The sequence below is a fragment of the Octodon degus genome, unplaced genomic scaffold (genome assembly GCF_000260255.1).
Source record: "Octodon degus isolate 3935 unplaced genomic scaffold, OctDeg1.0 scaffold00004, whole genome shotgun sequence".
Lineage (NCBI taxonomy): Eukaryota > Metazoa > Chordata > Mammalia > Rodentia > Octodontidae > Octodon > Octodon degus.
The window spans coordinates 11,951,672-11,967,332 of record NW_004524580.1 but is presented as its reverse complement, the minus strand read 5'-3'; the positions used below and the strand labels follow the sequence as shown (position 1 = coordinate 11,967,332).

Here is a 15,661-nt window from a genome sequence, read left to right as displayed (position 1 = left end):
AAAATTAAGTGCAATTCTCAAAACTTATATAATAACCTGTATTTATGAGTAAGAAGGGATATCCTTAAGCAGTATTAGCACACTGCTTTCTATAGCATAAATTTTAAAATACCTCCTTATAGGACCACTTTCACTTAAAAGATCTTGCAATTTGTAACAAGCTCTGAAGATATGTACAAAATTACTCTCAGATAATAGAAATGACCTCACAAAGAAATATTGTAGCACGATTAAATTATATGTTGTCTGGGTTTGGTGTCAAAATTAGTATTCTGTCGGAACTGATAGTTACATGAGAACAAGGAGAGAGTGAAAGATAAACATAGGCTAGAAAACTTTGAGAGAAATAATGCCTCTAGCCCTTCAAAAGTTAATGATTGAACTTGATTGATGCAGGGGGAAATAAGAACTGCACAATTATCAAAGATAAAATAGTGTAGCCAAATACATTGCTCTGAAGAGAGTCATTAATACTGAGAAGATTGTTTCATTTAAGAGGCTGGTGTTCCCAATTCAGAAAAACAATGATCGAGAAATTCTACAGTTACCACAATACGGGTGGTGTCTCGTTTTCAATGCATTTTCCCCACTTTACTTGTAAATGATAGTCACCTCCCTTGAGAATCATACTGAGCACTCTTCTAATTTACACAAAACCACATACACAAGATATACTATTTACAAAAAAAACATTTACACAAGATAAACTAAGAGATTAATCAGAAAATCCATTAACATCCATTCATAAATTATAACTAATTCTTAACAAGAATTTTTTATGAGCAGAATATATTTATTGAGAGAAAGAAAGCTCCTGTCCAAGAGAGGGACAGGATGGGGGTCCGAGTTCACAAGAAACTTTAAGGAGTTGATTTTTTAAAAAAATACTCTAAGAAATTAAAATCTTAAGGAAAACAATTTTTTTTTTAAATGTAGGACAGGTGTACATGGTCTCACTGTGTAGATCAGACTCATAGTGGTCCCCCTGTTTACAGCCTCCCAAGTGCTGGGATTACAGGCTCATGCCACCATGCCCAGTCTCACTTGTCTTCTCAGCATGTCCCGGAGCACAGGGCTAGCACGGTAGGTCATGGGATCGAACTGCCAGCCCCTGTGTCTGCCTAAGCACGTAATTAAATCCGCTGAGCACAGTATTAATATTAACTCATTAAATGTAGCAAACATTCTGTACCAATATAAAATGTTAATAATTGGTAACAAGATACAGAGTATACACCTATCACTATAATGTATTTTAAATTTTTCTGTTTATATAAGACTTCTAAAAATGTGAACTGAAATGCATGCTATACATATTTATATGCAGACACATTAAATTATTAATATAGTAACAGATTTCTAAATTAAGTTCTAAAATAAAAATGGAGAAGGCTAGAAAAAGGATTGGCTGGCAGGCTGCGTCAGAGACATGCAGCCAGGCTACGGAGGGTATGAGGCCTGGAGTGCTGGACCTGCCAACACCCAGGGCACGTATGGAAGTGGTGTGGCCAGCTGGCAAGGTTATGACAACTACAATTACTATGGTGCCCAGAGCACCAACGCCACTGCAGGAGCACATCTTCATGGGAAGCCACCAAAGCCAGAGATGGTGGCCTGGCAGCTGGGGGCCCTTCCATGCACATGGCCTCTTATGGTCCAGAACCATGCACGGACAATTCTGACTCTCTCATTGTGAGGATCAACCAGTGCTTGGACATGATGTCCAAGGAAGGCAGCAGCCATGGGGAGGGCATGCAGGACTGGGAGTGCTCCTTCCGCTTCCAGCCATTTGAGTCGTATGATTCCAGGCCTTGCTTGCCCAAACATAATCCATACCGCCCCAGCTACAACTATGACTATGACTTCGACCTGGGGACTGACCACATTGGCAACTTTGGTGGGCAGTACAATGACTGCCAGGATCCAGCCCGGAAGCCAGGGTCCCTCGATGACTTTATGCGAGGCTGAGGTCAGCCCGGGCCGCTTCCAAGACCGGAGCAGTTCAAGCACTTTCATGCACAGTGACCCCTTCATGCCACCCTCAGCCTCCACTGAGCCCCTGTCCACTTCCTGGAATGAGCTAAACTGCATGGGTGGACGAGGCTTGGGAGTCCCTTCCCCAAGCAGGCCACCCCCTTCCCTCTTCTCCCCAGTCCATGGCCACTGACTATGGCATGATGGGAATGCAAGGGACAGGTGGATATGACAACACCATGCCTTACAGATGTGGCCGATCACAGGCTCGGATAAGAGATAGGCCCAGAAGGAGAGGGTTTGAGCGCTTCGGACCAGACAGTACGGGCAGGAAGCGGAAGCAGTTTCCAATGTTTGAGGAACCAGATGCCAAACTGACCCGTGCTGACAGCGAATGCGATTTTTCGGACAACGATGATGGAGCTGGTGACTTCCGGTCAGAAGATGAAGAATTTCGGGGTGAGGATGAATTCTATGACGCTGGGAAGCAGAGAGGAGAGAAGAATGAGGAGGATGAGGAAATGAAGAAAAGGCGAGAAAAGCAAAGGAGGACAGACAGGATGAGGTACCGAGCAGCTGACAGTTTGCCTGTTCTGTGTGCAAGTTCCGTAGCTTGAAGAAATCCAGAAACACCTGCAGAGCAAATTTCACAAAGAGACGCTGTGATTTATAAGCACCAAACTGCCTGACAAGACTGTGGAATTCCTCCAGGAGTACATCATAAACAGGGATACGAAGATGGAGAAGCGATGTCAGGAGTTGATGGAAAAGGAAAGCCCAAAACCAAAACCAGACCCTTTCAAAGGGATTGGCCAGGAGCACTTCTTCAAGAAGACTGAGGCTGCACACTGCCTGGCCTGTGACATGCTGATTCCTGCACAGCACCAGCTCCTCCAGCGGCACCTGTACTCCATAGACCACAACCATAACCGCAGGTTGGCTGCTGTGCAGTTCAAGGAAACAAGTCTCCATGTGGCTAGTAGTGTTCTGAATAACAGACACATAGTGAAGATGCTGGAAAAATACCTCAAAGGTGAGGACCTTTTCACCAATGAAACTGTTGATCCGGAAGTAGAAGGAGATGATAATTTAGGCGAGGAAAAGGAAGAGACACCTGAGGAGGTGGCTGCAGCGGTTTTAACAGAAGTGATTACAGCAGCTGTGAGGGCTGTAGATGGGGAAGGGGCCAGAAGTGACCTGTGCACTGAAGAGCTGCTGGAAGAGCCAGTCTCCTGTGGAGGAGCATCTGAGGAGAACCCTGAAGCCAAGGCTGGAAGTGAGACTGCTAAGGCCAAAAGTGAGGCAATAACACAGACAACGGGGGCAAAGAGCATCACAGTTGAAACTGCTCCTGTTCCAGATGCCAAGGAAGCTGAAGTGGGACAAACTAATGCAGAGTCCAAAGACGATAAGCCCATGGAGGGATCCTCCTTCCCTGTTTCAAGGGATGTGCTAGATAATGCATTGCTCGCTCTTTGGTTTGTAAGCAGTACTAGGGTGTGCTAATGGAATATGCTGTAAGCTAATTCTGGTGAAGGGACTCAGCCATCTCCCTTAGGAGCTTCTCTTGCACAGTTGCCTAGCTTCCCACCTTGGCTTGGAGGTTGCAGAGGTTGTACATTCCCCTCAAGCAGCAGTGACGTCTGTAGACAGCAGATGGGAGTAATAAAATTTGGCTAATTAGCTCTTTAAAAATAAATAAATAAAATAAAAATGAACATAAACTTATATTCAGGCTCCATTCCTATCCAGAAATAATAAATGAGTCATCTTTAAAACATTGTGTTTTAAAATATTTTAGTGTTACTTCTAAGTTCCTAAAATCATGGTTTTCTTAGATGTTTCTTGTAGCTTCTCTTCACTGTCATGCTCTGTAAACAATGAATCAGCAAAAGTAAACATTTAGCATCAGCCATATTAATTTCCAACTGCTGTAGGCTTCATCTGATTTTTCCAGGTTTTCCACGACTGTACCTTGTGTCTTCCAGGATCCGCACAGGTTTTTGCATGTCCTCTGATGTTCTCCAAGACAGTCAGACAGTCAGTTCCTACCTTTTGTTGTGTTTCATGATCACATTTAAGAGTACTATACTTGCTAAATAATTTTTTATATAAATTCAAAATGATTTTGCTGATGTCTAGAATATGGTGCAAGTGGTGAACTTTGGAGCCTGTTTGTGCAGGAGCCCCGTCTCTGCCTGTGGTATGACTGGGTGGTGCGAAGCTCCATTGCGTGGGCCGGGTCATCTCCTGACTCTTTCTCTACTTTAGTGTGGTATTTTTTCTATTTAAGGCTAATGAGACAGTATTTTTCAGAAGAAAACAAGTACCTTATTCCATTCAAACATTTGCTTACTAATTTATTATTCATTAATAGGTCTTGTGGGACAAATTTATATTATGATTCTCTGTAAGGATTGCTTCTTAATTGTTTTGTTGTTACATGTTGGTGATTGGAAGTAATCTGTAAAAACAATCTATTCATTTATTTAATTGTTATGTAAACATGAAATCTGTATGACTGTTTTATTCTTCATGCTATAAGATAGTATTTTCCTAAATATTCCTACAGTTTGGCTCTTAAATTTTTTTGAAAAGCCTCTGTTCTCATTATTTTGACAATTAAAAAAAAAATTCCATCATTACAAGCTGCTCCAAACCATGTTTTCTATGCCCATGATATTCCTTGAATCAATTTCTTCTTGATAGAATGCTGGTTCCTTTTATTGGATAGTATTAAAAACCCAGTATCTGTGTGTTCATTTTGCTCATTTTCACTGGGGTACCCTTCTATGTGCCCAATTTCAGCAAAAAAAAAAAATCCTGTGAAAACATATAGGTCTATTTATCTGGAAGACTGTGTTTATTTTTACATCTATATTTTTGTGTACATATAGTGCAATTATGCTACTTATGTTAATTTTGTTCATTATTAAATTACAGCCTTCCTTCACTCATTTTCATTTTTGTTATTTTATATACAATAAAAATAAGTTGTGTAATATTTAATGAGTTTTGAGATAGTGTATAAATATCTATCTATCCACCTTCAGAGTCATGACACAGATAGAACTAATCTATCACTCAAATATATCTCTCCGCTGCTTCCAAAAGAGAACCAATGTTACTTTCTACAACTTGCTAGCTATATTTCGATTGATTTTATAGCCATAATACCTAATTTTTTTTTCTGGAAAATGTGAACAATAACAATACCTCATAGCATTGTTTATGGTTCTTAAAGTTAATAGAGAAATTGAAAGCGATTTGTAACCATAAATAAAGCACAAGCAATTTGCATTTATTAATCACTAGGTATGCAGAAAGTATTAGAGAGACTCACATTATATCAATGTGTGAGAAACTGCAATAGGGAAACTGAGATTTTAGTAGATTTTCATCTGACTTTACTGCAGAGAGATCATATAAAATATTTATGTGCCAAGAATGGTGTGTTTTCTGTTTAGAAATAATATTTGTCACATTTTTTCTCACCAGTGTTTTATTGCTTCAGATTTCCCAATTTTTTAAATCAGTATAAATTATATACATAGAACAAATATTTAGACTTATAAATTGTGAGAAGTGGAACAGTGAAATTCTTTGCATAAGCTTTGGTAGATAGTATAACATTGAAAGAAGAAAAGTGCTAAAAGTGACAGTTATTCTATGTCCACTGCGTACGTGTGGAATATCCACTTCGTGCACTATCCTAGTCCCCACATGGTTAGAAGTGCTGGTCATATATTTGCCGTTCTAGTATTTTTGTTATGTTTTATTCTTAGTAATTCTTTACTGTCATGAAAACTTTTTCTTAGTTGCTATTTTTGTCTATGTTAACCTAATCAAATACTGTGTGAGTACTCTGAATTGATCACAGGTTTGTACATATGATACGTTACATTCTGGTCTCTTAGTTGGACTCACAATTTAATTTTAATTTTGAATACTATTTTGAAAGATTTAATTTTGAATTAATATTTAGTTTTCTGAACATTGTTTAATTTTAATTTTTGTTTTATGATTTATACTGTTTCTTTGACTTACCATCTACTTAAAAGACCTGGTAGATATTTTCTGCTAGTATTAGAAACTTTAAAAAGTGTATTCCATTGACTTTATATTATATTTTCTTTGTCATTTGCACACACACATACATACGTATATGAAAATATATGTATATAACCTGACAAAAGATTGATATTGTTTTGTGGAAAACTTCAATGACTTTTGTTTTGTTTTGTTTTTTGTTGTATTTTTTGGCGGAACCGGGTATTGAACTCAGGCCCTTGCGCTTGCCAGGGAATTCAATGACTTTTAAATGGGTTTGTCTAATATAATTATATTTTACATAATCCTGCATAACTACCATTTTGAGAGCTCTTTATTCTTTATCCAGGATCATACAGCAACTTCTCTTGCCTTCTGGATTATGGTCTTTGTTATTTTTCTATTTGCTATATCTGGAGGTATTAGAATATTTTGAGTTTGAATATTGGAAAATATTTTACTTTTAGTTTTCAAAGATATGTTTGTTATTTTCAGAAGAAAACAAGTACCTTATTCCATTCAAACATTTGCTTACTAATTTATTATTCATTAATAGGTCTTGTGGGACAAATTTAAAATTCATTGAGGACAGATCCTTTTTTTTTTCAGTCCTTTGAGTAAATAAAATAAATAAGTCTAATTTCTTAACCACTTCCTCTTTTTTATAATGTGGAATAAAATGCTATTTAATTTTATTCTTTCATAGATAATATTTTTTTCTATGTATGTGCTTTGATTGTTTTCTGTACAATTAGTTTTGGACAATTTCATTATTGTGTATTATTATATGATTTTATTCATATTTCTTGTGCAAAAGGTTCATTTTTATTGGAAATGTGGTGCTACAATTTTAACTAAATTCAGAAATTTTAAATCTTTAAATATTTATTGCCTACTCTCTTCTACTTTGAGAATTCTAACTATATGAATATAAGTTTCTTGATTTTGACACAGAGTGAACTATTTATTATATGACTGATCTGTACACTCTTCTTCATGTTTATCTTAGACAATTTTTATTGTTATTTTCATTTACGTATGTAAATATTTTTACAATGTACAATCTATTATTAATCTCATATGTATTCATTTCAGAAATACTTTTCCAATATTCACTCTGTCTACATCTATATCTTTCACATTTTGATATTTGTCTAAAATTTTAAATTTGCTATATAATTACTATTGATTTTCAATAAAGTTGATAGTTAAAAAAGAGGTAAAAATAATAATAAATAAGTAAATAAATGCCCATTCACTAACTGCATAGATATTTAGAAAGCATTGGCTATGTATCTTTCACCATATTCTACTCTTAAGATAAAACACTGAATAAGATATTTGCTGGCCCTATTCTTATGAAGTTCACTGTCTATTGGGCAAAATATACTAAACACACAATTGTAGAAACATTGTTTAATATTGATTATGAAACACAAATTTTAAAATGTTGTTACAATATCATTTCAGTGATAAAATCATCTTTAAGCATTAGGATGCGTTCCTAAAAAAAATGCAAGAAATGGGAGGGAGAAAGAAAAATATGTGGAGCGAGACGACCCATGCCGTGGGATCCTGAACAGATCCAGAGCGCAGGCCCAGAGAGTGAGTGAGACAACCCGGGGCCCTCTGGATCCTGAATAGACCCAGAGCGCAGGCCCGGCGAATGAGTGACACAACTGAGGGCCATGGGATCCTGAACAGACCCAGAGTGCAGGCCTGGCCAGTGAGTGAGACGACCTGGGGCTGGGGATCATCATTCAACCCAGGCTGCAGGCCCAGCATGGAACCCTTCAGCAGAACTCCCTGCAAAGAGGTTAGAGGCAAGACCCACCTAGCTGATTTAGGAGCAGAACATTTTGCCAGAGTGACACAAAGGGTTCAACTCTAACACTTGCAGCAGAAAGAAGTGGAGCACAACAACCAGATCCAAACAACACCCACCTGGAGGAATCGGAATTCCGTAGATCCGGACCTGGTGCTAAGGTAATAACTCTATCTAAGCTCTACACCAAAGGTCAGAAGACCGTGGTATACACAATGACAAAGAGAAGGAACAAAATGCAGTCTCAGGCCCCGAGTCCACCCAGTACAAATGCAGAAGACACTAGCACTGAGGAAACTGGAAATCACACACCTGATATCTCTGAAATAATAGCGTTGACAGTAAAGAATCAACTGCAGAAAGGTATAGAAGAAATCAGATCAGAAATAATTTCAGAACTAAAAAATGTAGTGGTAACTCTAATCAAAGAAGTACTAAGAACTTCTAAAGAATACACTGATAAAAAAGTAGAGGAGAATATAAAAATGATAGAACCCCTGAATAAAGAATTTAGGAAAGAAATAGAATCTATGAAACAGGTTCAAAGTGATATACAGGAAATTAAAACCTCAATCACAAGCGGGCAAAACCGTTTGCGTGAAAGTGAAAATAGACTTTCTGACCTGAAAGACATCATTGCAGGTAGTGAAAAAGTAAGAAAAGATCTCTTTAAAACAACTAGGATGCAGGAAAAAATAATTCAATACCTGCAAGACGATGCAAAGATGAACAATGTGAGGCTAATAGGCATCAATGAGAAGGAAGGAGTCAATACAAATGATATAAAAAGAATAAAAGCAGCAGTAATAGCAGAAAACTTCCCAAATATGGTGCAACAATCTGACATTCCTGTAACTGAAGCATATAGAACTCCAAATAATATCAATCCAATGAAAACCACACCCAGACACATAATAATCAAGATTCCAGAAATTCAGCATAGGAACAGTATACTAAAAGCCGCTAAAGAAAAGAAACAGATCACTTTTAAAGGAAAACCCATCAGAATAATGGCAGATTTTTCTTCACAAACCATCAAGTCAAGAAGAGCATGGAGCAAAGTACTTCAAGTCTTGCAAGAAAACTAATTCCAATTCAGACTGATCTATCCTGCAAAACTATCTTTCAAATATAATGGAGAAATGAAATATTTTCATGACAAAGAACAACTAAAGAATTTCATGATGACAAAGCCAAACCTACACAGATTACTAAATGATGTTCTAGAGAGGGAGCAGATTGATCGCAGCCTCATGAATGAGAATGGAAAGAACCCGCCAAATAGGGCAAACAATTAAACAGAGGAGAATAAGAGGTATACAATAGTAGTCTTTCAGTTATTCTTTTGTGTTCAGCAGCAAAATATTTTCATCAGCACACTCTACAAATGGACTTCTCTTCCACCCTATGGGTCATGATTCCACTTGAGTCTACAGGGTGGATTTCAAAGAAATAGCGGTAGCTCAGTTCCACAAGTGATGCCTAGCCACCAGTAACTGTCACGGTCATTATGCATGTCCACAACACACTAGAACTTTGTGTGATATCCTATCCTCAAACTGTTAGAAGTGCCGGTCATTTTCTTGCCATTCTAGTATTTTATGTTTTACTCTTAGTACTTCTTTGCTATCATGAAAACTTTTTCTTAGTTCAATTGTTTTGAAACATTTAATTTTCTGAATATTGCTTAATCTTAATATTTGTTCTGAAATCTATACTGTACCTTTGACTTAAAATTTATTTAAAAGACATTGTATGATATTTTCTCCTAGTATTAGAAACTTTAAAAAGTATATTTCCATTTTCTGTTGACTTAAAAAAGAGATTTGTACCTATGTTATTTGCTTATTATTTCTTGCATATATCTTGTAATATGAGAAACTACTTTGGCAGTAACAATACACAATGTACTAACCATTGTTACTCTCCTAAAATCTTGTTTTGAGATTTTGTACGATTGTTTTTATTTGTTTATTTTAAAATAAAAATAACTGACGTCGAAAAAAAAAGAAAGAAAAACATGTTATGACAAAGAGCTGATGAATCCTCTGAATAACTACTATGAAGGCAACTATATGCAACATGTTAATTATTGTAACTGTCTAACTTATTTTGAAATGGGTTCATTGCAATTTTATCTTTTTTATCATTAAAATGAATAAAAATAAATAAAAAGTGACATATCATCTCAGCTACACATAAATTCATAATCCAATAAAAAATTATACATATATATGTGCATATATATATATTTTTTGTTTTGTTTTGTTTTGTTTTGTTTTTCAGTATCAGGGATAAAACTCAGGACCCTGCACTTGCCGGGCAAGTGCTTATTCTACTGAGTTATCTCCCTGGGCCCAAAAATAAGATTTAAAGTTTATAAATCATAGTCTTGAAACTCCCCTGGATACTGGCAAAGAAATATATATGTTAGAAATTCTAAACTGAGAATTTACTTAGAAAGACAAGAGTAACTGTAGTTACCTCTGCATGATCAAGCGCTGTGGCCTCACAAGTTGGCTGAAAGCCATCCCAGCAGGGAGTTAAGCAAGCCAGCCTCACAATTTGCCAATGGATTTTAACATCTCAAAATATATATCTTGGCTTCCAAAAACCTAAATGCAAGAAGTCTATTCCTAACAATTATCCTTGTAGTACTACTTGCATTTTGGTGACTCAGAGGTAAAGGAATCTTACTTTGGATGTCATTTCCTGACTACAACGTTGGAAAAGGAGCTGCAATTTGAAATATTTGAGGCAGTGATGTTCCAAACATTCAAGAAGAAATTAAAATTCAATGGTAGGCCAACATTCATAATAAACTCCAAGTAGAACTGCAAGATTAGCAAAAAAAAACAAACATTGTATAATTTTTAAAAACATTGCAGTAGCAAAGCAAAAGAACTAATTATAACTAAATTTATAACAACAGAATTGCCTAGGCAGAGAATATTTTGAAAATCAATTAAACAGGAATATTACATTATATTCTTTTTAGTCAAATCTTTCAGAGGTCTAATTTAAAAGGTTTTAGCATTGAAGATGTATGCACAATAGCAACATCAAATAAAGTGTAGCACATCACACTATGTCAAAATTAGGAAAAATAGCAAAGTAGTGGAAGGCTAGTTGAAGACCATTTTAGTTTAATGGGATTCATGTTTTTGAACATCTTTGCAGAGTTTCTGTTGTTTGTCTTTTGTATTTCAAACAATATTTAAATCTAAGAGCAGTGTCAAAGTCTTTTTTCGGACAATGCTTCTAACCACTTCAAAATCTATGTTGCCCCATCACAAACTCTAGCTAGGGCCATGAAACACAGTCACCAAGGAACTGGACCAGCATCGTGTGACTCTAACTGTGGAGTACCTTGCTTTTGCTTCAACGGCATACCCTATCTCTGCCTCGGAGCTGCCCTGGAACTGTGGTAGTGAAACACAGAAATTTGTTCAACTCACTTTGTGCTTAATTTGTAAATATAATGAAGACCAGGTCCACTTTGACTGATGAAGTACAAGAATAAATGGATGAGGACTGACCAAATAGCTCAGCAGATTAAAGTGCCTGCAACCAGGTTCGATGCCAGGCCTGCTGTATTGGCCCCACCCCCAGGGCATGTTGAAAGGGCTATCGAGACTGGACTTGGTGGTGTGCAACTGCAGTCCCAACTCTTGGGAGACTATAAACAGGTGGATTACTACAAGTCCCATCTAGTAGTGAGACCCTAAGCACCCTGTAGACCCTTCCCTAAAATACATAAAAAATTAAATAAATAAATGGATGACTATGCTTGTACCTTGTTCCTACGGGTGGACAGTTAGTGTGGTAGAGCTCAATATCTTATAGCATTGGTCAAATAAATTGGTCAAAAAAATACTTGGGTTAGTATTTTCATCTTTCAACTTTTTGTTTTTCATTTTACTTTTCTAGGTTCATATTTTTCAATATTTTGTTGTAGGAAAATTTAAATATGTCAGGCAATATTTCTCCTTTTGTTTACCTTTTAGAAATAATTTAGACTTTCTAGTATGTGTTGGACATTAAAAGTTGATCAAATTATTCATCACCTAGAGGATGAGTTACATGTTAATTTCAAACAGTCCATTCATTTATCTTTAAAGATTAATACATAACACACTATGGTGACAGCCCTGGACATAAGTGTAAAAATGGCTGCACTACTACAATATTTGCTTAGTGGGCCTGCTGGTTAGCTCAGTTGTTTAAGCACCTGATTGTGCAAACTCAGTCAGGCTCAAGATACCATGGTTCAATCCCCAGCTCCACTTGCCTTACCAGCACCACCATTAAGGCAGCCTGAGCCAGTGGAAAAAAAGAAAGAAAGAAAGAAAGAAAGAAAGAAAGAAAGAAAGAAAGAAAGAAAGAAAGAAAGAAAGAAAGGAAGGAAGGGAAATCCTACAATAACTGCTTGTATTGAATTCAAAATTTTATCTATCAGGTGATATTTAATTACAAAAAGTAGTGAGAAAAGTATAAATTATTCTCTTTAAAATGTGATTTTTGTCAGATCCTCTTTAAATGAGATTTATATCAAATTGTCTCTAAGTAGCAATTACTTAAAACATTAAATTATTATCTTTAAATAGTCCATCATTACTAGAGATTGTTTTAGTAGAAGTTGAAACATTTCTATTGTACAAAAAGATTAATTCATTTGCTGTCTTATAATGCATTATTAGTGTACAGCAAAATTATTTACTATCCAGTTAAATCTTTCATCTAGATATGCATAGATATACTGCATTTTGGCATGTTTATAATATTGTAAGGTTATCATAAAGTTTGCTATATAAAACATATGTATCTTAAGTGTGTAATGAATAAACACTGAGACAAGGTATTTAGAACTTTTTTACACAATGGAATACCAGTCATCCATAAAGAAGAATAAAGTTGAGACATTTCTAGGTAAATGATGCACCTTGAGATCACATTCTTAAGTGAAATAAATGGGAAAAACGTACAAACATTGCTTTGCTTCTCTGGAGTGAGAAACTGAAAATGTAAATAAGGACCAAAGTGTATAATACGTATTGTGAGAGGAAAAAATGCTTCAGAACAAAGGAGAATTAGGTGGGGAGGGAAGAAAGCTGGGAGAAAGGAAATGATAAAAGAAGAATAAAAGGAAATGGAAATAAATCTTTGTAAGTAAGAAAGGGAAAATGGGTTGAAGGGTGGGGCACTGGGGAAGAAAGATAAATGAACATATATCATACACCAGTATGCATTCCCTCTAATGAATCTGATCATTAAGGATATCTACATTGTTCCAATAAGAACTCTTTATAAAAAGAAAGATAAGCTGAGGAAATGATATTTGGAATTCCAATAATGGTGGTGGAATGTTTTACTTGTTCTATCATTGTATAATTATTTCAAATTTTGGACTCACTCTTGAAATTAGTGTTTCAGACACTAGGTTACGAGGGAGGCACAGTGAATACTTCCCATTGTTCACCAGTGACGTTGGCCTACTGTAAATTGTGAGCTAGCAAAATTTTCTGTGGTGCAGTTTTTCCAAGTGTCAGCTGAACATATGCAGAGGGGAGAGATGAAGGAAAAAATCAAACTCTTTTGGACTATATCTTACACACACACACACACACTCCTGTGAGTGTGTATGATAATTGAACACATTGCAAAAACACGTGCTGAAATTGTATCCACCAACAGAGGATTCTCTCTACATAAATAACCTTTCAGTGGTGGTTAAAGGCAAGCTTAGGAGAATCGGAAAATGATGTAACCACATGTGCAGATTGCTTGGAAGGAAGTACAAGAAGTAACAGAGTCTGTCAGATCAATTTATATTTCAAATAAAATCTTATAAAACCTCACTATGAATCTCTTATCAGCATGCAGCACTATTGTGAAATATTCAGCAGCTGCAGTACCAATGCCTTAAGGACCAGATCATTTTCCCCTATGTTTAGGTTACCTTCCCCCTCCCCCCAAAAAACCAGAGAGAACTTTTTTCTCAATACAGAGTACTGCCAAAATCATGATAACCATATGCTGATGAGTTATTGTATGGACTTCATATTATTTCACTGGAAAAGATATTGTCACCTCGAGGTCACAAGACACATCATGTTTGAGTGGTTATTGAGCACTAATATTTTCTATGTATCCATAGAACTGCATGTAATATAGTAACTTCTTTTTTTCTTGAAGTATTCTTTGTTTTCCAAATTTGTTTGTACATTTGGGGGAGAATTATTCTACTTTGCTCCACTTAAAAGATTTAAGAGGAATGAAGAAGACAAAGAAAGAGATTTTAAAATCTGGCCAATATATTGAAATTACTTATATTTAATTGTACAGGAGATGCTGTGATATTTCAACTGGGTAAGAAAAGGTGAACATGGGAACTAGAAAGTCCACCGTCTTGTCAACTGCTTTCACCCTGAGGAAATAATTCGCTGATGACCTCGGCAAGGGGGGAAATGTGAGCAAGAGAAGGAAGACTGATTCAAGTGTTTCTCCTGCAGTTGTTTAAAAATATAATTTTTAAATGGATGTATTTTCAGCTTGTACTGGAAATACTTTCATAAATATATTTTTATTCACAATTATTGGCACACCAGTGTTTATGTGTATATCTGAGATTAGTTCTAGCATATGTCCATTAATAAGTTCAAGATAATTATGTATGGCATACAATAGATATAATGATGAATATTTATTTTTAGATTTGGTAAATATGGTCAATTTGGTAGAAATCCTGCCAGACGTTTGCATTAAAGGAGCTAAATAGTCTACAGAACATAACAAAGTCTCATTTAAAATACATTGCTCGCCTACTAGAAGTAAATAAGAGCAAGCAATGCAGACCTACAGTGAGAAAGAGGATGCTTTGTAATAAGCAAATTCACAAGGTGACTTTCTTCCTTGAATTTTCTGTTAAACTCTGATGACTCAAATCTGTGTGTAAGATATGTTGGTGAGCTGAGCAATGAAATAAGAGTGAGAAATAATGTGTAGGGGTTTTCTAGGATTGAGAAATACAAGACAGTAAACGTGATTCTGTGACAAGCTCAAGAAATATATCAATTTAATAGGAGTTCATTACACAACTCCTTGTTTTCTTAAAATATTTTATGATAACTTATTCCCCGGAAATCAGCATTACAAGAAATGCTAAGGCACTTTTTCAAGTGTTGGGAAATAATACCAAGGGAAGTTTAGAACTTCAGGAAAGAAGGAAAAGCGTTGAAATGGCAAGCATTTTCTCTCTGTACTTATGTATTATAGCTGAAAAGAAAGAATATATTTCTGTAAGGTTTTTCAACATATGTAGATACAATAGACGATAATAAAATAATAAGAGAATGTCATAAACAAATATATTCTATCAAGTTTGAAAATTTAAATGAAATGGAAAGATTTCATGAAAAATTCTACTTCTCAGAAATGATTCAAAATGAAATAAAAATTATGAATATTGTATGTCTTAAAATGAATTTTGTTATTTTCAAAGCTTATCTAAATGAAGATGCACAGGTTTTGGACCTCTTATTTAAGATTTATTTCTCTGTATTCTGTGGTATGTTATGGTGATAGTAATTGCTTTTCTAAATTTGTTTTTAAATTGATAGCTTCTTGTATGTAAGAATAATATTTTATCATCACACAAGTATCAAAGAAAACTCTATGAACCTTAGTCATAAATAATATACATATATAAAATATATACTGTGTATTTTGTATATAGTAAATGTAAAAATATACCTAGATCAAAATAGATACATTTAAATATTAAATGGTGCAAGGACAGGTATCAATGGAAAA

At 35.6% G+C, this 15,661-nt stretch overlaps 1 pseudogene; it reads left to right on the top strand.

Annotated features, from left to right (window-relative positions):
• The first annotated feature begins 1,429 nt into the window (after positions 1 to 1,429).
• On the top strand, positions 1,430 to 3,480 carry LOC101566594 (annotated as a pseudogene).
• Positions 3,481 to 15,661: the final 12,181 nt, after the last annotated feature.